At 38.4% G+C, this 24,416-nt stretch overlaps 1 long non-coding RNA gene across 15 annotated transcripts in view; it reads right to left on the reverse strand.

Moving 5' to 3' along the window:
* Window positions 1–24,416, reverse strand: part of LOC105034755 (uncharacterized) — a 144,233-nt gene that overhangs the window by 2,285 nt on the left and 117,532 nt on the right. For 13 of the 15 annotated variants that reach the window (XR_012141522.1, XR_012141521.1, XR_012141519.1 and 10 more), the window contains one exon: window positions 20,244–20,311. The exons of 1 other annotated variant lie outside the window; for it this stretch is intronic. This is a non-coding gene — a long non-coding RNA (uncharacterized lncRNA). Of the gene's footprint in view, window positions 1–20,243; window positions 20,312–21,545; window positions 21,735–24,416 lie in introns of all 15 variants that reach the window. One more of the 15 variants, XR_012141533.1, reaches the window with a different exon arrangement.

Genomic DNA, 24,416 nt, shown 5'->3' on the forward strand with positions numbered 1-24,416 from the left:
GACTTTGTAAACTAATGGGAAAGAATGATGGACAAACATAAAGAGAAAATGGCAACATTTTCAAAGTTCAATTTGGTTTTATGTTAGATGAAGGTTGGAATTGTAGTCATCCTCTTGCTTAGGCACAATATAGAAAAATATAGATAAAGGGGAACGAGTCTACATGTGGTTTTCATCAACTTGAGGAACATGCCTGATAGATGCTAAGAGGTGCTTTGACGTGAATTAAGGAAGAAGGTTGTGCATACAATGGTATATCCAAGCCTTTGAGGATATGATTGATGTGGTAAGATAAATATCAAGAGAAGTAGTGGTTATTGGTGAATTTTTAGTTGTTGTGGCCTTATACTAGGGTTTAAATTTGAGATATTATCACTAAAATACTTCCTGGTAATAGTCAAAAATATATATTGTGGTGTATGTAATTTAAACTTAATATATTCAATTGAAATGAGAAATTTCTCCTTGGGGTGGCTGACATATACATCCTAATCCTATACTAACACTGAATATTTTCCAACTTTTCAATTCCTATACTACCTGTATTTTTCTTGCTCATAATAGCCAATGGATTTTAAGTTGATCGGTTATGTATTCTTCATCTAACTATTCTTGTTTCTCTGCTACCACAAGCCCTTTTATGAAGGTTGTTGGATCAAGGTACCATATAGATCAGCATGCCAACCTAATCTCATATAAATTGAAGCCCTACCATGAACTCTATATTTATAATAGAGACTCTATAAAACCTCCATAGACTCAAAATCACAACACCAGCCTTGATCATCTAAACTTGAAGGGATCCAAGTAGATTGATATCCAGGCTTGATCCAATGTAAACCAGATAAAATGACTCAAAAATTCATGAATATAATAGGGACCCCTCCTATGGTTTTCATACAGGAATTGGTTATATACCCATGTAAGCTCTCAAAATCACAAGGCCAAACTGCATACTAATATCTTGGAATAGAAATTTTCCATTCACTGTCCTAGAGAATAAGCTGCAATCTATTGAAAAGTGGATGGCATGCATGTAGTTGCCAGGGGGTATCTTGATGGACAATGGATAGCAAGCAGCATGAACCTAAGGTAAGCTACTAAAACATCCAAGCATTTTTTTCTTACCAAGTATTTAAAATCAGTATTTTACATCAACTTGATAAAAAACAATAGAAAAACATCAAGGGCAAAACTATAATAGCATCATCCACCTAACAAGACAACATCAATGTTAACATCCAAATAATATAGAGGTCTACGATATGATTGCATAATGCTATCATCGACCAAACATAATAAGATCAACCATAAGATCAAGATGACCACAACCACATAACATCAACTACAAGATAAGGATGCCACGATCACATAATATTAACCACAGAAGAAAGATGCCTACCATGGGATAAAGCTCCATTCTTGAGCTCATAGCAGGTTTTGAAAGATATATCAAGCACTTTATATTTATAACCCAGCACCATATGGCACCACAATCAAGTTAAAATAGTTGTTTGGAACAGAAACAACTATAGCAGCCACTATAGAAAATGACGATGCTATCAAAATGTAAGCTTCACAAGAACCTTGCCAAGGACAATACCATGCATAAAGCTCCATTAAGTGTCAAAAGGGTCACACATTAGAAGATTACATTTATATATACCTAGTTCTGTTTGTTTTATACAAGGACGACAGAACCATCCCGAACTGCCTAGTTCCTGGTATACCAAGCCGTATCGGTGGTGGACCAGGATGGTTTTGACCTTCAAATCAACAAATGGGCGGAGGAGAGGGAGAAGGGAAGAGAGAGAGAGCAAAGAGGAAGAGGAAGAGGAAGGGAGGGAGGGAGAGAACGATGGTGAGTGAAGGCCCCAAGAAAGGGCAAGGGGAGGGAGGAAAGAGGGCTTTCGAAGCCCTCTCCTCCGTGCATCGGAATAGGTGCTTCAAAAGCCATCTCTCCTCCCTCCTTCGGCCCTTTCCAGCAAAATCGCCGCCCTCTCCCTCCCTCTCTCTCTGTCTCTCTCTTTTCCTCTCTTTCCTTCTCCCTTTCTCCCTCCCTTTGCCTCTCTCTCTCCACCACCCTCTCCCGCTCTCAACCTCCCTCCCTCTGCCCTCTCTCTCCTTCTCCCTCTCCCCCTTTCTTGCCGGTTTCCCTATCGGTTTACAATGGAATGGCATGGCTCGAAAGTGTACCATACCGTACCACCGACCTATCAGCATGGGTGCTGGTTCCAATACCATGGACCTTGGTTTTACATTTCAATTTCTATAATATCCCTATTTAGACTTTCTTAATAAGCATAATCCCTCTTTCTACCTAACCCAAATGCTAATCTTAAAAATTCCAACTCTATTGTTCCACAATCTATGATCCTTAAATGTTCTAGTTCCATTTTTGCTTTGTTTCCTTCTTTGCATGCCCTGATTTTCTTTGTACCTTTGCTCTACCTTATAATCCTTGTGGTGCATCCACTTGAAAGGACCTCCCCTCCACGATCCCTCGATCCATCTATTGTATTTCCTCTCTTCAAAACTCGAAAGTATATTAGAAGTTGCTTCATAAGTTTATGTATTTTCATCATAGTATGCTCATTATTAAGGGGCCATTTGTTTGCCTGTAATTCCAATTATTCCAGATGTTTCAAGAGAGCAATTGCAATTGGAATAGGATGCAAAATCTTTTGTTTCAATGGCCTATAACTGAAAACTGCAAATCAATTTGCAGCTGTATGGTTGCATAATGTTGAAAGAGGTGTGCGAACCTAGCAAAATCTTGGGCAAGGTGTTATCCTTAGAAGTAGGAAACTATTTATTTTTCTATTACATAGGACCACCAGGTGGCCAACCATTGACCTCTTCTATAGTTATATAATATATAATAAAATTATACATTATTATAACTTGCTGGTATTTAAAATAAATATAACATCATAGTAATTATTGTAGTTAATAATAGTTATTATAACATTTACCTATTATATAATATTATTACCCGAATAAATATATACAATAATATAATTACGTTATTTTATTATATCATAATTATATATGCCAAATGATGTTATTTAATAACATTATATGCTACATAATTATGATAATATTATAATGATGTCATCTTATATAATTATAAGCCAAACTCTAATGGCCATAAGAAAGATGATTAGAAAAAGTACAGGGATTTGAGAAGTTTTAAAAAGAATATATGATAACAATGAACTGCATGACTAAAATATCAACTCAATCTATATTTGACACGAATGGAAAAGCTCTGACAAGTCTCTAACATAAAACAAAAATAGAAAAACTAATTGCTTTTGGGATAAAAGGAAGAATTAAAGGAAAAACTTACCATCTTCTTTTCAATTTCTTCTACTTCTTGTTTTTCCTCACTCTGTAAGTCATTTATCTATTGTGCATAAGATGGCATTATATGTAGGTTATCAAGTAAGGTCGGTCAAATATCTTATATGGAAGAAGTGTCATGGAGATATCACGTTTTTCTTAAATTCTAATCTAAGCTTTAGTAAATATAAAGCAATTTATTTTGTATAAAAAACTTATTTGGTAATTGGATTCTTAAAATAGGAAATATATTTAGTGGCTTTAAATTTATGGATCAATTTAGAGTGTTCCAACTTAGAAACTTCAATCAAAAAAACAAACACATGCACACCCCTTTTCATTTTTTTAGGCCCTTAATTGTGTGCATTAGGTGTGGGAACTACCGGGAGGTGGGGGAAGGGATTAAAGGATAAGGGCCTAATTGTTAATAGCATAAAAATAGAGTCCCTGAAATGCAATTTTAATAAAAATATATATTAAAAAAAATAGGAGACTTACACAAAATTGATGGCAAAGACATAACTTAATTGGTTCCACCATCTTAGTTCTATTGTATAAAAGAATAGAAGTACAGATCAAAAACATTCGGCTTGAATACATGAAGTGCAGAGGAGGGTGCTTCTAAAAATTTAAGAAAGAAAATTATAGAAACCTAATGAGGTCTACAATGTTGTCCAGTTCAAACTATTGCGCAATAAAGAGGATATAGACAAACAAGATGAACAAAGTAGAAGTTTAGGATGTAAAACTAGATGAACGGTAAGACTGCAATGAATAGAGATAGGAGCGGTATCTGGTATAAGCACATAATTTGCATCTACTGAGAACAAAACGATTAAAAAACATATTGAGATGGTACAAACATGTAAAATGAATATCTAGGTATTGGCAAAGAAAGGTACAAGAAGCTGCATCAGAAGTCATGTTATTTCCAACCTAAAGTATGTCCCATCAGAACTATTGCTAACCAAGGAATATCAGTCAGGCTCAGCTATCTTTATGGATCTTCATAGTGATATTTTTGTCAACTAGGGAAACCCATCTTCTTTTCTTTCAAGCCCTCCTTTAGTGTTGTTAAAAGCAGCCACCTAGGCATTAACTGTTTCAAGCCACCTAGGGGAAGCCTGCTTAAACCCTACTTTAAGGGTTTCATTTGTTTTTCTTTTCCTTAGTTGAGCCCCAAATGGGACACTAGGAGACAAGCAGGGGCTGCTATTAACCCAGCAGCAGCTGGTGGGCTGATCAACGACTACTAGTGGATCCACCAACAGCAATAGGTGGCAGCAGTGATACTAGTGGCTAGCACTAGTGCGACCATCATCTCTCTCTCTCTCTCTCTCTCTCTCTCTCTCTCTCTCTCTCATTCATCTTCTTCTTCGGACTAGCTTTTATCTTCTCCTCCTCCCTCTATTTTTTTCTTCCACGACTATTTCTTCATCTTTTGTTGTCAATGCTTCCCCTGTTGTTTGTTACCCCCTTTATTCTGCTAGTAAGCATCTGCTCTACTTGCCTCCTATTCCTCTCACTTTTCCTGATAGATCTTAGCTACCTGCAGCCAATTTATTGCTGTCTTTTTACACTCTTTTTTCCTACTTGTGGAGTGCTAGCTATCTAGCCATGACCATGCAGCCTGATGGCTGCTGCAGTGACAACAGTGTCATTGTTGCTCTTCTTCTTATTGTGGATTTTCATCTTTGGACTTTTAAGTGTGAAAAGTAGGTTCAATGATGACATGTATGGTCAAAAAGAAGGGTATATATGCTATATGTACATGCTTATTTATGTATACAATTAAAGGCATACATAATTAAACCTCAAAGGGCTCTCGTCCCTAGATCACTGCATAAGCACCTAGGTGCCAGGCTAGGCCATACAGGGTTCCACTGCTTGGCCTCACTTAGGGTATTGACAACATTGCCCCTTTAGTACTTCAGACTCCCGTATGACCAGGTTAGCTAGAAGCTAAATTTGAAGGAAGAAATGGCAGAGAGGGTGTAGGCTTTCTCATTGGAGACCATGAGGGCTGGTACTCCTAGCTGGTAAAACACCAATAGCAATGGCATCCGTCCAAATGGTGGAACTGACAACTGCATGGACAGCTATTAGTTGATGAAGGGATCTTCATGGTTTGTTCATCTGTACCTCACCAGAATAGCTCATACAAGAAGAATGTTAGAGCCTTAGAGGCTTCCTAGAAGCTATCAACTAATTGACATTCTTGCTAGACTGGCTTACTCCTATGATCATGTGCTGAAAGGAATATGCCCTATAAGCCAATCAAAATGTGTAATTTGATGGATATTCTTTTGTCTCCCGACAACTCATGTACTGATGTTTTAAATAAATAAAGGCATTTAGTTCATCATATGCTGTGTCTTATTTTTTTTGATTATGATGAACCCCATAAATTAGGGCTATGGTTTTAGGGTTATGATGTGATCATACCAGTGAGACCTAAAACCTTAAAATCCTAATTTTAAATATTTCTAGTCAATGGAACATTGAGTAGGGGATCAATGTTTCCGGTAAGACTGGTACATCCTGTGTATGCTCGATGGAGAGGGTAAATGATCTCATAATTACTTGTGTATGACACTAATATAAAGATGTAAGTGCACATTAGAGAATAAGTTTACTGAATTGATCCAATTAAAGAACATCTGATGGAGTCTTATCTACATGTCAACAGATGTTTCTCATAGTGGGAATTATGCATGTAAATCTTTTGACCTGAGACTGCCATAGAACCTTATAAGCATGAATCCATATTTTGGATCATACTCATTCATGATTTAATCATGTACGGGGTGTTCTGGATATGGTGGATTGCTTATGAAGGTTGTAAATAGGTCAATATGGAAACTATCACTCCTAGTAAGAGATCGCATCCTATCTGCTTCGATCGAATAATGATTCAGGAAGACTTTGATCAGAGCATTATGAAAAATTAGAAATGGTTTCTAATGTTTCATAAATCGAATCATTATTATCTGATCGAAAGAAATATGAATATAAAATTGGGTTTGACATTTTTCCATACCCAAATTTATATTCAGGATGCAGGATGATCGTAAGATCAAGTTACACTGTAATTTTCCACTGAAGGGTATTTTTGGTATTTCTACCAAAATTCCATATCTTCCAGGTAGACATGATACGTTGCTAGACATCAATCATGTCTTGTGAGTTTGATCGAATTAAAGAGTTTAATTCGATCATTAATTAGAAGCTGTTCTGATTGATCGAAACGGGTCAACTTGATTTGACCTAAATCAGCTCGGTTGTGTTCTAACCAAATTAGGTCAAATTGCACCCAGACTCCCTGCTGGCTAGATGTGGAACCCAATGGGTCACACACAAAGGGAATTGATCATGGGTTTAATTTGATTAAACCATGTTTGCAAGTTGAACATGCTAGCACATGTTGCAAACCCTAGCATCTAGATTCGAATCGGATTCGAATCGGATTCCGATTTGGGCTAATTTAGAACCAATTTGAGCCAAATTGGATTTGATCTTGAAATGGGTTCGAAGTATTCTGATTGGGCTTACTGTTGGGTGCCAAAAACCAGAGAACCACATGCCTAAGAGTCTCTCTCTTGGCGTGTGGATTTAAATCCATGCGCATGTGCCACATGGCGCTGGAGGGAGTTGGCGCCCCTTAACTTGGTCTTATCTATTTTCTCCGTGGCTTTTATTCTACGAAAGGTTTTCAGAAATCTTAAGAGGCGCCTAAGAGTCCTGAGTATTAAACTCTTCGTAGAAAAATTAGGAGAAGAGATAAGGATGTATCCATGCGCATGTGCCACATGGCGCATGGATGGAGTTGGCGCCCCCTTAACTTGGAATTATCCATTTTTCTTCCGTGGTTTTTTTATTCTACGAGGCTTTCAGATCTCTTAGAAGGCGCCTAAGAGTCCTTCTGTATCTGAAACACTCCGTAGAATATTTGTGGGAAAAGATAAGGATGAAATCCCATGCGCCACCCCTTGGAAGCGCCCCTTGGACCAAGTCAAATGGAGAGATAGTTTTTGAATTGTTCCACGCCCCTTATCTCTTGCGCCCACCCTGATGTTGGTGCCCTCTAACTTGGCCATTGGATGGGCTTCCTTCCAGATCCAAAGGTATGGGTTGATGGCACCAATAAGAGAAGCATTGCGACTTCTCATGTGAACACCGTAAGTTGAGTTCGAAGAGTCCTTCTAAAATAAAGCGCCTCTTCAACCCAACTTTGATGTCCACATGGCTTTTTCTCATCAAATGGGGTGTGAGAAATTGAGAGAATGCGTGAGATGAATTGAGAGTGGGCGTGAGATGCTTGGTTTGCACCCCTACGTGCAATATAAATAGGGGTGCACACCGAGGAGTCATCGCTCATTCAAAACTCTTCCTTCTTTCTTACAATAGGCTCATCTTGTCCAATTCTCTTTATTCTTCTTCTCTAGCCTAGACAAGGTCCTGATAAAGGACAAGAAGTCTTCCAAAAGGCTTAGAAAATTGGAATAAAAATTAAGGTGACAAGGAGCAAGAAAGGAAGGCAAGAAAAGGTCCAACAGGATGATAGCAAAGCCAAGAAAAGAGGTTCTGCCCAAATAGCATTTAAATTCTGATAAATTAGAATTTAATTGCAGAGAATTTTTAAATAGGTGCTAGTAGGTTGATCGAGTCTCCGTGTGGATCAACGTTGAAGGGTGAACACGTGGGCACCTGGTGGAAACCCTGACGGACCGCTGCCGGCGACCGAGCACAAATTAGGGTCTAGCGATAAGAGGTATGTTTCTATACCTTATATTATGATATTAATGCATATTATATGGTTTAAATTCTGATAAGGTGATCTTAGAGTTAGGTTTTGGTTTTATGATTTCATAATAATTGCTTTGAAATCCATGTTTCTGCCTTGACACCAAACCCTACAGTGGTACCAGAGCCACCTTGTTAGAATTAAATCATATGATGATATGTTAATGATTTAATGGCAATATTATAAATATGATATGATCATAATTTATAATTTTTATATGATATTAATATGATGAGATCATATTTATTATTTCATAATTAAATTATGATGTATATAATTATAGAATGTTGCTTTGTCATATTGAATTGTGTTCACTATGATGCTAATTTTTTTTATTCATGTATTTAGTATGATATAGAAACTAAACGTGCATTGAGACCTGAAAAGCCCTTTGTAAAATGATATTAAGTTGTAGTGTAATTAACCAATAGCAAAACCAGTCCAGATGTCTAATTGATCAATCGGTGTCTAGGAAAGTGGTTCATGATTGGTAAAGAGAACGTGGTTTCTAATTAGTTTCGTTGTCTGACCTGGCCAATTTATTGGTGTCTAAGGAAAGCAACGGGGGGACCCCCATCTCTCTCCCACATACCTGGCTGATTAGATTCATTTAATTCTTGGCTGGGATGCTTGATGTTATATTTACTACATTATGGCCTTCCTTCATGCTAGGACATTATTATGTCACGAACCATATTAGGTTCGTTGTGTAACCACAAGACCAATTATGGAAACTGACATAATATTGTTCTGGCACATCGAGATGCTTACAGCATTTTTGAGTATAATGCTTTGTTGTGTAACCACAAGAGCATTTATATTCTATTTTGACTATATTGAAATGAAGGGTCCTACTTAACTAAAATTTTATGGTTTGTTGTGTAAACACAAGGCTATTAATGTTTTAGAGGCCAGGATTTTTATTGAGAATTGCATGAGATGCAATTGAAAAGAGTTTCCTACCTTTAAACTTATAAAAGGTTTGTTGTGCAACCACAAGATCTTTTATAAGGAATTAGGGTCTCAATCCCACTAAGAAAATCAATCAGGGTTTTCTCGAACATCATACTAGAGGGTTATGATGTCTGATAAAATAGTGGGAGACAATAAAATTAAAGTCCTAATTTAATTGTGCATATCATCTTGAGTTGTTTGCTTATGTAATGTTCTTTATTATGTAGATTAATGGCTTCTTCACTTTCACTTCGCTCCATTTTGGATACAAATAAATTGACTGGTACCAACTATGTGGACTGATTGAGAAATCTTAAAATAGTACTTAGTCAAAAGAAGCTTTCTTACATCCTCGATACCCCTGACATTGAGCCAGTTGGGGAGGATGCCACAGAGGAAGATAAAGCCACATATAGGATGTGGCAAAATGATTCTTTAACTGTTAAGTGTATCATACTTGCCTTTATGACAAATGAGTTGCAGAGGCAGCATGATAGCATGGACACTCATTCTATATTGCTCAATTTAAAAAAGCTTTATGGGGAACAGAGTAGGACTGCTAGATATGAGATATCTAAACAGTTATTCCGTGCCAGAATGGCAGAGGGGTCATCCGTACAAAACCATGTTTTGATGGTTATTGATCTGATCACTCGATTAGGTCAATTAGATTTTGTTATGGATGGGGAGTTGAGTCAGGATCTAATCCTGCAATCACTCCCAGAATCATTTTCTCAGTTTATCGTGAACTATCACATGAACAAACTGAATTCTTCCTTACCTGAGCTGTTAAATATGCTCAAGACAGCAGAGAGCCATATCAAGAAGGATAAGGCTCCTCTTCTTCTTGTGGATGGGATCTCCAAGAAGAAGGCAGGCAAAAAGGATTCTAAAAGGAGACTGAACCCTAAAGGTGGTATAAATAAGAGGAAGAAAGGAAAGAAGACCTCCGGACAGTCGACGTGCTTTCACTGCGGCAAGGCAGGTCATTGGAAAAGGAATTGCAAGGTTTACCTTGCAACAGTGAAGACTGGTGTAAATAATACACCAAAAAGTATGTATAAGATACATACAATATTATCATTGAATTCTTCCATTTCAAATTCTTGGGTATTGGATACCGCCTGTGGTTTTCATACTGCAAATCATTACAGGGGCTGCAGAAAATTAGAAGTTTGAGGAAAGGAGACTTCGAGCTCTACAGTGCTAGAGGAGAGTCTATCCAAGCAGAAGCTGTAGGGACAAATATCTTGAAGTTTCCTTCTGGAAAGATCTTAGAGCTAACAAATTGTTATTACATGCCTAAGATCATTAGAAATATTGTATCTGTACCTTTGTTGATAAAACAAGGATATCAAATATTTGTAACGAGCAATGGTTGCTCGATTAATTTTTCTAATGAAATAATTGGCCATGGCATTTTTGATAATGGTTTGTTGACTCTATACTTGAATGATAATATTTTTCATGTTGATGAAAATAGAAAACGTAAGAGAGATAATATAAATAATACCTTACTTTGGCATTGTCGACTTGGTCATATCAGTGAGACTAGGATTAACAAGTTGTACAAAGAAAAATTCTTTGATCCTTATGATTATAAATCATTAGGAACTTCTGAATCATGTCTCATGGGTAAAATGACCAAGACATCATTTAGTGGACATGGAGATAGGACAAACGAGTTGTTAGGACTTGTACATACAGATGTATGTGGCCCTATGACAACCCAGGCCAGAGGTGGATACTCTTATTTTATTACATTTACAGATGATTTATCTAGGTTTGGATATGTGTATCTTATGAAACATAAATCCGAAGCCTTTGATAAATTCAAAGAGTATCAAAGTATGGTCGAAAAACAAACTGAAAAAAATATAAAAATCCTTCGATCTGATCGAGGAGGAGAATATTTATCCAGTAAATTTTTAGACCATCTTAAGGTAAAGAGAATTATCTCTGAATGGACACCTCCTTATACGCCACAATTAAATGGTGTAGCCGAAAGGAGGAACCGTACCTTATTAGATATGGTGCGATCCATGATGTGCTTCACTGAGTTGCCTATTTCCTTCTGGGGTCATGCTTTAGAGACCGCAATAATTATCTTGAATAGAGTACCTTCTAAATCTGTATCTAACACTCCATATGAGATATGGAGAGATAAGAAACCCAATCTTAAATATTTTAAGATATGGGGATGTTCAGCATATGTCAAAAAAAATTTTGGACGTAAGCTAGATGCTAGAGCAGATAAATGTTTGTTTGTAGGATATCCTAAGGATAGTATAGGATATCTATTCTACCACCCTACTGAACAAAAGATATTTGTAAGTAGGCATGCCACTTTCATGGAGAAAGAATTTATCCTAGAAAAAGGCGGTGGGAGAAATATGAAAATTAATGAAATTCAAGAAAAACAAATAGATATTTTTCAACCAAATATTCACATAAATAAGGAAGAACCAGAACACATAACTCCTATCCGTAGGTCAGATAGGGTACGACATGTACCTATAAGGTATGGATTCATTATTGAAAATAATGAAGCCCAAGTCATTGAGAATGACGAACCTTTGACCTATACGGAAGCTGTCATGAGTAAGGACTCAGACAAATGGCAGGATGCCATGAAATCCGAGATGTACTCCATGTACACCAACAAAGTATGGACTTTGATTGATGCACCAGAAGGGGTAAACCCTATTGAGTGCAAATGGATCTATAAGAAAAAGATTGGAGCAGATGGTCAAATAGAAACCTATAAAGCTAGATTGGTAGCTAAAGGTTTCAGGCAAAAATAGGGTATTGATTATGATGAAACTTTTTCACCTGTTGCCATGCTCAAATCTATTCGGATTATGCTTGCAATAGCAGCATGCTATGATTATGAAATATGGCAAATAGATGTTAAGACCGCCTTCTTGAATGGTTTTCTAGAAGAGGAGGTCTACATGTCACAGCCAGAGGGTTTTGTCTCAAATAACAGACCAAATCAGGTATGCAGGCTTAAGAAATCCATTTATGGATTAAAGCAAGCCTCAAGGAATTGGAACATCCGCTTTGATGTAACAGTCAAAGAGTTTGACTTCATCAAGAATGTGGATGAACCGTGTGCATACAAGAAGACTAGTGGGAGTGCTATAGTTTTCTTGGTTCTGTATGTGGATGACATACTCCTCATTGGGAATGATATCCCAATGTTACAATCAGTCAAGTTATGGCTATCTAATAAGTTTTCCATGAAGGACTTGGGAGAAGCATCCTATATACTTGGAATTAAGATCTATAGAGATAGATCTAAAAGGATGCTAGGCTTATCTCAATCTAAGTACATTGACTTAATACTGAAAAGGTTCTGTATGGATGGGAGTAAAAGAGATTACTTACCCATGAGTCAAGACATACATCTCTCTAAGAAGATGTCTCCTAAGATACCTGAAGAGAGAAATAGAATGAGTTCTGTTGGGTATAAAATATCCCCCCAGTCGAAGTTCGTACCAAGAGTGACCCTCCCGAGACTCTGCCAACGTCCGACCTTGGGCGACATCTTTCCGAACCTCTCCGGCGGTCAAGCTTCCGCAATATTCCCAAGTTCTGCCGACGGATAAACTCCCACAGCTTCTTCCACGAGTGTCGACCGGGTTCTCCCGACGGACGAACTCCTGCCGCATCTCTCGGGCTTCTCCAGCGATAAGCTTCTTCGGTTGTCCATCAGGCTGCTCCAAGTGCTCTCTGGATTCTACCATCGGTCGAGCTCCTACAAGGGTCAACCGTTCTCCGGACCCCTTCCGGATCTTTTCCGACAGGATTCGATCGACTCCAATCCGAATTTCTTTCAGAACTACGTCAGTTCGTCAGTGGCCGAACTTTCCCAACAGCAGATCTCCACGACGGACGGGCTCCATCCAAGTTTCTACGGCGGTCGACTACCTTCTGGGTTTCATCCGGACTCCTACGGGAGCCGGACTTCTTCCCCGAACTCCTACTGCAGGTAGACTTCGTCCGAGCTCCTACGGAAGTCGAACTTCAGCCCTGAGCTCCCATTGCAGGTAGACCTCACCTGAATTCTTACAAGGGCCGGACTCCGAGCCCCCACCACAAGCGATCTACACCGAGCTTCTGCTACAAGCGATCTACTCCGAGCTTCTGCTACAAGCGATTTACTCCGAGCTACTACTACAAGCGGTCTACTTCAAATTTCTACTACGAGCGGTCCGCATCGGATTTCTACTGTAAGCCTCCACCCGAGCTTCCCTTGTGAACGAATTCCTTTCGGACTTCTATTGCAGGCAGGCTTCGGCCGAGCTTCCTCAACAAATGATCCCCATCCGGACTTCTACGGAAACCAGACTCCAACCGAACTTCTGTAGCGGACAGATTCCGGATGAACTCCTACGACGCACGGGCTCCAGCAGCCGAACCCCTCCAATGGGTGAACCTCTCCAGCGCCATCCGACATCCACTGCCGGTCGACCTTCTGTCGGATTCTGCATGAAACTGAACTTCGTCCACAGAAAGCCCCTGACCGAGCTTCTACAGCAGATGACCTTCGCCTGCAGTACTAGCGCCCAAGGCACCCAACGGTAGAAAGCTCGCCAGCAACATCCGAGCTCCTCTCAGACGGAGAGCTACCCCTCTCCACCAGACACCCCAACCGAGCTTCGACCGACAGGCCTAGACTCCCTGGCAGGACACAGTAATGGCCGCGACTCTACTCCACTTCCTATAACGGATCCCACGCGGCTCCATCATGCTCTGACAAGTCACGACAATGGACATCACTCCACTCTCCACAACAGGCTCCACGTGGCAGGCCACGGCGATGGCCACGACTCCACTCCACTACTCTCCATAACAAACTCCTCATGGCCCCGAACGGCCCACCACCAGGTGGTTACAGACGTCGCTGTCAATCTGTTACGCCCTCCATCTATAAAAAGGGGACCCCCAGATATGTTATTCTCTAAGCTCTAATCTCTATCTAAAAACTCTGCTAAAATTTTTGTTCAAGCACTCCATTCTTGTTGAGGCAGAGAACTGACTTGAGCGTCGGAGGGTCTTGCCGGAGCACCTCCAACTCCGGTTTAGACTTTCTTTGCAGGTCCCGACGGCGACCGCAACTCCCTCGACTCCAGCTTCTCCAATGCCGGCAGATTTTTGCATCAACAAGTTCTATTCCTTATTCTTCGGCTCTAAGATCAATAATGTATGCTATGTTATGTACCAGGCCTGATGTAGCTTATGCCTTAGGCATAGCCAGTAGATTTCAAGCTGATCCAGGAGAGGATCATTGGAAGGCTGTGAAAAATATTCTAAAGTACTTAAGAAGGACTAAGGATATTTTTCTTATATATAGTGGATCTGATCTTAAACTAGAAGGATACTCTGATTCTATTTTTCAATCAGACCCAGATGAAAGCAAATCCATTTCAGGATATGTCTTTACTTTGAATGGTGGAGCAGTGAGTTGGAAGAGTTCTAAGCAGCAGACTGTAACTGACTCAACCACAGAGGCAGAATACATAGCTGCAAGTAAAGCCGCCAAGGAAGCTGTCTGGATGAAGAAGTTCATCACTAAATTGGGTGTTGTTCCTGAGATTGAGAACCCAGTATCACTTTATTGTGATGATACTGGAGTAGTTGCTCAAGCAAAGGAACCCAGGTCTCACCATAAATCCAAGCACATTTTGAGACGCTTCCATCTCGTTCGTGAAATAATTGAAAGACAAGATGTTATTATTGAACGAGTAAACACAAAGAACAACATAGCGGATCCATTCACTAAAGCTTTACCACAGCAACAGTTCGATCGCCACCTCGATTGTATGGGGTTGAAATATAAGGAAGATTGGCTTTAGTGCAAGTGAGAGATTGAAAGGAATGTGCCCTATAAGTCAATCAAAATGTGTAATTTGATGGATATTTTTTTGTCTCCCGACAACTCATGTACTGATGTTTTAAATAAATAAAGGCATTTAGTTCATCATATGCTGTCTTATTTTTTTTGATTATGATGAACCCCATAAATTAGGACTATGGTTTTAGGGTTATGATGTGATCATACCAGTGAGACCTAAAACCTTAAAACCCTAATTTTAAATATTCCTAGTCGATATAACATTGAGTAGGGGATCAATGCTTCTGGTAAGACTGGTACATCCTGTGTATGCTCGATGGAGAGGGTAATTGATCTCATAATTACTTGTATATGACACTAATATAAGGATGTAAGTGCTCATTAGAGAATGAGTTCACTGAATTGATCCAATTAAAGAACATCTGATGGAGTCTTATCTACATGTCAACAGATGTTTCTTATAGTGGGAATTGTGCATGTAAACTTTTGACCTGAGACTGCCATAGAACCTTATAAGCATGAATCCATATTTTGGATCATACTCATTCATGATTTAATCATGTACGGGGTGTTCTGGATATGGTGGATTGCTTATGAAGGTTGTGAGTAGGTCAATATGGAAACGATCACTCCTAGTAAGAGAAGATCGCATCCTATCTGCTTCGATCGAATAATGATTCAGGAAGACTTTGATCAGAGCATTATGAAAAATTAGAAATAGTTTCTAATGTTTCATAAATCGAATCATTATTATCTGATCGAGAGAAATATGAATATAAAATTGGGTTTGATATTTTTTCATACCCAAACTTATATTCAGGATGCAGGATGATCGTAAGATCAAGTTGCACTGTAATTTTCCACTGAAGGGTATTTTTGGCATTTCTATCAAAATTTCATATCTTCCAGGTAGACATGATACGTTGCTAGACGTCAATCATATCTTGTGAGTTTGATCGAATTAAAGAGTTTAATTTGATCATTAATTAAAAGCTGTTCTGATTGATCGAAACGGGTCAGCTTGATTTGATCTAAATCGGCTCGGTTGTGTTCTAACCAAATTAGGTCAAATTGCACCCAGACTCACTGCTGGCTAGATGTGGAACCCAATGGGTCACACACAAAGAAAATTGATCATGGGTTTAATTTGATTAAACCATGTTTGCAAGTTGAACATGCTAGCACATGTTGCAAACCCTAGCATCTAGATTCGAATCGGATTCAAATCGGGTTCCGATTTGGGCTAATTTAGAACCAATTTGAGCCAAATTGGATTTGGTCTTGAAATGGGTTCGAAGTATTCTGATTGGGCTTACTGTTGGGTGCCAAAAACCAGGGAACCACACGCATAAGAGTCTCTCTCTTGGCGTGTGGATTTAAATCCATGTGCATGTGCCACATAGCGCATGGAGGGAGTTGGCGCCCCTTAACTTGGTCTTATCTATTTTCTCCGTGGCTTTTATTCTACGAAAGGTTTTCAGAAATCTTAAGAGGCGCCTAAGAGTCCTTCTGAGTATTAAACTTTTCGTAGAAAAATTAGGAGAAGAGATAAGGATGTATCCATGTGCATGTGCCACATGGCGCATGGATGGAGTTGGCGCCCCCTTAACTTGGAATTATCCATTTTTCTTCCGTGGTTTTTTATTCTACAAGGCTTTCAGATCTCTTAGAAGGTGCCTAAGAGTCCTTCTGTATCTGAAACACTCCGTAGAATATTTGTGGGAAGAGATAAGGATGAAATCCCATGCGCCACCCCTTGGAAGCACCCCTTGGACCAAGTCAAATGGAGAGATAGTTTTTGAATTGTTCCACGCCCCTTATCTCTTGCGCCCACCCTGATGTTGGCGCCCTCTATCTTGGCCATTGGATGGGCTTCCTTCCAGATCTAAAGGTATGGGTTGATGGCGCCAATAAGAGAAGCATTGCGACTTCTCATGTGAACACCGTAAGTTGAGTTCGAAGAGTCCTTCTGAAATAAGGCACCTCTTCAACCCAACTTTGATGTCCACATGGCTTTTTCTCATTAAATGGGGTGTGAGAAATTGAGAGAAGGCGTGAGATGAATTGAGAGTGGGCGTGAGATGCTTGGTTTGCACCCCTACGTGCAATATAAATAGGGGTGCACGCCGAGGAGTCATCGCTCATTCAAAACTCTCCCTTCTTTCTTACAATAGGCTCATCTTGTCCAATTCTCTTTATTCTTCTTCTCTAGCCTAGACAAGGTCCTGATAAAGGACAAGAAGTCTTCCAAAAGGCTTAGAGAATTGGAATAAAAATTAAGGTGACAAGGAGCAAGAAAGGAAGGCAAGAAAAGGTCCAACAGGGTGATAGCAAAGCCAAGAAAGGAGGTTCTGCCCAAATAGCATTTAAATTCTGATAAATTAGAATTTAATTGCAGAGAATTTTTAAATAGGTGCTAGTGGATTGATCGAGTCCCCGTGTGGATCAACGTTGGAGGGTGAACACGTGGGCACCTGGTGGAACCCTGACGGACTGCTGCCAGCGATCGAGCACAAATTAGGGTCTAGCGATAAGAGGTACGTTTCTCTACCTTATATTATGATATTAATGCATATTATATGGTTTAAATTCTGATAAGGTGATCTTGGAGTTAGGTTTTGGTTTTATGATTACATAATATTTGCTTTGAAATCCGTGTTTCCGCCTTGACACCAAACCCTACATGTGCTACCCCAGCCAATTTGAAGCATAGTAGGGCGCTGGGTCTGGTCTGCTTGACCAGCCCAAATGGATCAATGAGAACAACAATAGAGGGAAAAAAAATCTGATGGGAAGAAGACTCCCAATGATCTCGTCGGAGGGAATCCAACACCGAGAATGATTCTCGGTGCTTCCTTTCACCCTATTTAAAGACCACCTCACCCCCTTTGAACCTCACCACCATCGGCCATCGAACCATCTCCGAAAAACTTCTCTTTTTCTTTATTTTCTTCCGGACATCCTTCATTATGCCTACCAGAAATCGCGACCAAACACCGTTGAAAACAATATATGATCCCTCAATCCTTTCGATAATCTTCCTTTCCATCATTTTTACTGCATGGAACTCAGATTCCGGTCAGCTATTGCCAGATTTTCTTTGAAAACCGAGCCTCTAATTTTTTCCCCTATTTCTTATTATTTTCACTGATTTTTCTGACACCGATCGTCACCGCCGACCATCAGTTGGGGAACCCACGAGCCCCGACTATGCCATCATGCCCACATCGCCTGCCACAACCATCGCCAGCCACATCCACCATCAGTTTCAAGGAAAAAGGCAATTTAGGAGTCCCATGTTTTGCCATGGAACCAAAGGAAGAAGAGAGAAAAAAGGAAAAGGAAAACAAGAGAGAAGAAAAGAGAAGGAAAAAGAAAATAAAAAGAGAAAGAGAGCTCATTTCTCTCTCTTCACTTTTCTCTATTCCCCCACTTCACTCTACTCTCTCTGGCTTCTCTTTGCAAAATTTCTCTCTTTAGATTATTTTTCTCCTTTCCCTAGGATTTATTGAATGTGGCAAAGGCCCCTCCTCAATGACCTTGATGGATCTAGGTGAACGGGTCTTGACCTACAACCGTTGGACAGCATACCAGTCCTCACCCCGGTTCAAGCCAAGTACTGCTAGATTTCACCGGCATTAACCCCTACAGTGTTATATGTACTTTACTATGATTGTGTTTTATGATTTGACCAACTATATTGTCCAAATCGGACTGGTTGGGACATCTACACTACCACTTGGCTAGCCCTATGAGAGTGTTGGAACTTAAGATTTTGTCTTGAAATAATCATGGCGAAAATCTAATAAAAACATAATTTTTGAATATTACGTTGTAAGAAGGATTTTTGGAATTAATTGGATCTGTCAATTGGTTTTGCTCACAACGTAAGTAATATAACTTTTTTTTCTAGATTTATCAAAAAATTATAAAATATTTTTTGTATTGAATTATTCATGATTTATGAAATTCACGCATTATATTTTTCATTGTTTAATATCCCTTTTCTAGAATATTAAATTATTCATGATTGAATGTATTGAATTTGATATGGATTATATCTAATTGAATTCGATGGTTTTATGAACTTTTCAATTTGGAATACGAAATATGTTTTTGAGAAAATGAGTATTGAATCGAGACAAATTTGGACTCACAGTCTAACCATATATCGATATCCTACCGGTAGGGATTATGCGCTGGTATATCAACACCCTTCTAATAGGAGTCATATATCAGCCTATCAACATCCTACCATTAGGGGTTATATATTTACATATCGATACTTTGCTAGTGGGAGTTATATATTACCACTTGACTATTCTAAGCTTATGATATGGCCCAACCACAGTGTACAAGTATGGTCATAGTTCATGGCTGTTGAAATAAACTAGATGTTTGAAAGAAATTAGATTTATAAACAAAACTTGAATTCTGAGAAAGATCGAATTTCGCATGTATGATGTTTTAATGATGCTGCATATCTAATTTTAGTTTTTGAACTGATGTGACTCTAATGTTTATTTTAGTAAACTCATTATTTATTTATTATAGTGATTGATTTATCCAGTTAAAGTGTTCATTACTTTCTGGACTGTCTAGCTTATTATTCTATATTCTACTATTTTTACAAATCTTAAGAACTAAAATGGCATGGGAATATATTTCGAGGGAATGATTTACGTCAAAACTTTGATAGCTTTATTTTGGATGAGAAATTTTACTAAAATTTGGTGCATGATCTTTTGAATGTCGTTGGATTTTATAAGATATTAAAGTTTTGATTTTAGTTAGTTAAATTTTGAACTTAATTTATTGATTATTTATTTCACTATTTGTGTATGATTTCGTGATAAGATGTCTTGCACGCTTGTAGGAAAAGTGCTCCATGAGTATGCAGTGATTGACGTGACCCCTAGCTCATGTTCCCGAGTCGAGGGCATGAGAAATCAGTTGCACATATGACTGGTTGGCTTCTTATTGGGATCAGGTCCTTTGGTTCAAGCTATTGCCTATGGGGTTCTATTAGTCAGGAATCAGTTGGAGCTTTGCCCTCATTGCTATCAATAATTAAAAGAGTCAAGAAAAGAAATGAAAATATCACAATTAGAATGATTGGAAATGATGAAAAAGATAGGGCTAGAGGTAGCTTGTCCATAATGAGAATGCTTGTTCTCAGGAAAGCAGCATCAAGCAATTTAAGACTTGATAATTATAGTTTATAGCTAAATGCTGCAGATAATTATGTTCCACCAAGAAACAGCTTTCTAAATCACTCACCTGCAAGTACTATACACAAGCGATCCACCAACTCTTAGCAATCTGAAACCATTGGTCAGAAGCTGTAACTGCATTTAGGGGAAAAAGGCAAAAAAAGGTATATGATTTTAAGTTAGCACACTGTTGGTGATAAATTAGGCTTGCCAAATGAATTTTTCACACAAGTTTCAGCTTGATTCTTTTGAGAGTTTTCAGTGGATCTATAAGCATATAAAATTCCATTGCAAGAAGATAAAGGAAACCTCAAATTCTTAGATGCTGTTTTAATTTGATTCAAACTAATCAAGGCCTTCTAAATCTTGCTTGCATCTTAAGATAAATCACAAAACTACCAAAATTCACAAAACTTAAAAAGAAAAGTGTTATTTCAACATGACTGTATATATTTGGTCTGGATATTTTAAATTAAAATGATGTGCTATATAATTTTCTAACTTGTACCATTTATGATATTTCTTGTAATTTTAACTTTTTTATATTTTTTACTTTCTATAGTTCTTACTATTTTTTAAAGACCTATTGGAGTATTGGATTTATAAGACACCCCCAAGAGTTCCAAAGTTACAATGTACATTAATGATTATTTTTTCTATGTATTTTACTTTTCTCTATTTACTATTTTCGGGTCAAAACTCTGAAACTTTAACCAAAACTTCCAAAACCACTAAGGCAGCTGAAACCAAAATTCATTTGCCTTAGCTGAAACTCAAAACCAAAATAGAATTTTAGAGATTTGGTCATAATACTGAAAGAAAGAGACTAGAACAATCTTTACCTATGAAAAAAGGAAAAAGAAAACTGAATCTTCTAACAGCTTTCAATAACAAGAAAAACTGGAACAAGGTCATGAAATGAAAGCAGAAGATCACAGAGATTTACCCAAAATTACCCGTATATAGAATAATCAAACATATGATTCTTGGTTTGGTTTAAGATTGCACAAGAAAAGGAGATAATTCAATAACTTTTTAGTGATGATTGACAATGATTTTGGAGCATCATGGACCAGAAAAAAAGTGGTTAAAAAAATCATTCCGATATTCACTGAAAATGAAGTGTGGTCAATCAAAAAATGCTTGTAATCAGATGTTTTAGTAATGTCTATCTAGATATAAAAGAGTCAAACTCATTGTAGTTTTAATGACCATGGAACTGTGTAATCCATGCCTACTTCTCACATATCAATAATACGAAAAGTGTCTTGGGGCATGAATGTTGCAGTCTGCTAAGGGTTACATTTGGTTACATACATTAACTGCTTCAAAAAGGATGTAACTTCTTTTCCAAATGAAGTGTACTTACAAAAAAGACTATGCAGTTATCCTTTCCTCTTGTCCTCATTGATTAGTATGTGACTCAGAAAGTTGTGACTTGTGAGCAATAATTTTCTTAGCCTTCATCAAGAACGAAGCATTTCTGAAGGTGGTACTGGTGAGAACCATTTATCATCCAGTCTACTAAAAACCTTATTCTCATTGGAGAGGATCACACCTATAAGATGCTGAGAAATATTAAAGATTCATGGAATTAATTAAAATCCTAAGATCGAAATTTATCCATGTTGCTTGTATTAATTAATGCCTAACCATAGACAATTGCTAAAGGATTCATGGTAGTGTTGGAATTTCTATGTTGGGGCATGCATGTATGTTTCAAAATTTTTTTTTTCTAAATATAGTAGCGCAATAGAAGATTAAAACTCCTTTTAATCTATATCATGCATGCATAAAACATAAACTACTAGGATCTACTTCATATGCTGAAATTGAACATATGCTAAAATTGATCATGTGATCGAAACACATACCTGTTTCGCAATTTCTTTCTTCAAATTTGGATCTGGAAGAGAAGAAGTTTCCTCTTAGCCGCACAACTGTCCGGTCTCTATGGGTATCCACTCAAGACCAGCCTGAAACAGCCCTCTTACAATTGATTTTTCTTCTCTAAGAAAAATTAGCCTGCGAATCTGAACGAAACCTAGCGATCAGCTCTTTGATCCTTTCCTTGATCTTTCTTCTTCTCTTCTCTTGCTTTTCTTCCCTAGATTATGAAGCAACCAGGGAGTAGGAACCAGCATCAAGTGGAACGTCCAAACCCCTTTTGGGCGTGAAGATGGAGGACGTCCAAGGTGTAGGACGTTGGACCTCCAAGAGAGGAGTGGGGAGAAGAAAAGAGGGGCGTGGGGCTCTTCTAAAAGGGCGTGGGGCGTGGGGCTGCTGGTTGAAGTGCCTAGGGACCTTAGGAGAGGTCCCTTTAAATAGGCATAAGATTTGAATCCTATTCAAAACCAAACAACCACTTAATACAAGTCCTACTTGCATTATGTTTCCTTATACCTTTAGTAATTTGACTCCCTTTAGGAAATCCATTAGGCGCCAACTATTGGAGCCCTTGCACCCATAAAAACACACCCCACTTTACACCCAAGGGACACCCCATAATGGATCCACACGCCCTCTAATGGATGAACACGTCCAACTTGATCAAATCAAGTGGCACCCAATCAAAGCTATTAAGAAAATTAATTAAGGACTTGAACCCTTAATTCATTTGATCGAAAACCTTAGGCACCCAACAATTGGAGTCTAATGAATCTAATTAATTTAGGTTATTAGCAGGTAATTAAGTTTGAATTAATCTTATCAAATAAGAAATTCAAACATAAAAAAAAAATTGGATCCAACCATATGCTAGCAAGGTTACCCTAAACCCAATAGGATTTCTCTAAATCCAATTGAGACTTCATAAGCTCAATTGCTTATTCCAGATATAATCCCTTTGTTGTGTGACCCCATAGGTTCAATTCTATCTGGTAGTGAGATATACAATGATCTCTATCATAGTATCATTGAAACTCTTTTCAATGGATCGGAATAATTCCACTCTAACTCATCAAGAATTGTCGATCCTGAACAATCCTAGTGAGCTCTCACAATCCACCAGTGACACCTAGCAGTATGTAGTGGCAATCCAGTAAAACCGAAAAAAACCTCAAGGTGTAGTTAACGTGTGATTCAATCCCTCTATCGTGAGTTCCGACTAGATGGCAGGTCATAGATAAATCGTCAAACCTCATCATCAGTCATATGATAAATTCGATCAGCTCAAATCCAATTGCGATCCTTATGGAAACTCTTTTCCATCAATCACACTGCTGTGACCACAGACTCTCGGATTTAGCCTTTCAAATCCTATAGGACTACTTTCTATCAAGATCAATAGATTCTATCTTAATGCATACTCTACTCCTACAGTAGATCAACTATCGTCAACATCTACTACAAAGACTCATTGAGACCATGTTTATATGTCAGTCAAACTCCAGCAGCTTTAGTACGGGTAATCGTACCATCGCAGGTCAAAAGACCATTCGCACAACTACAGCATCGAGACAATCACTGATGATCGAGTAAAAATCCAAGTGATCTCTCGTATGATCACGCTCAATACTAGTTCTCTAACAACTACCCGCACTCGTCACTCAGTATCTCTACACTGTAGATCAGAGACTCATCTACCTCGAAGGAACCGATCTGTGCGTCGATCTATTCGGATCGATCACCGTCCTCATGATGATACTATGACCGGGAGCATTTAGAAATTATATACATATCTCTAATTCTCAACACTTTGAGAATATGTATCGAAATGTTAATTTCATGGACGATTCAAGGACAAATCACAGTTGAATGAAAAATAAACTTGTCCTTTTATTGATCAAATCAATGTATTAAGTATAAAATTGTCCTAGTTATATTACAATATGTCAACCATATTGGCTTCTAAGACATACATCCAACAATCTTCCACTTGGACTAAAGCCAATTGGCCACTACTAATCTAAGTCTCCATTTTCTCAAGATAGACTTCCATTTTCGACTAGCTCAATTGCTTTGTCAGCGGGTCTACCACGTTGTCCGCGGAGTCTACTCTTCGCACTTCGACATGTTTCTTTTCGAAGTAATCACATATACTGCTGCTCTATGTGCTTGGACTTCTGATGAGACCTTGGCTCCTTAGCAAGGACTGTGATGCCATTGTCTTTGCAGTACTGCATCATGGCATCTAATGACATAACATCCAGTTTTACAACTAACATTAAAACCACAATTCATCCTACACATCTACAGCATACTCAGCTTCCATTGATCGATTACTCAGAACCCTTCCAAT

The sequence above is a fragment of the Elaeis guineensis genome, chromosome 5 (assembly GCF_000442705.2).
Source record: "Elaeis guineensis isolate ETL-2024a chromosome 5, EG11, whole genome shotgun sequence".
Classification (NCBI taxonomy): domain Eukaryota; kingdom Viridiplantae; phylum Streptophyta; class Magnoliopsida; order Arecales; family Arecaceae; genus Elaeis; species Elaeis guineensis.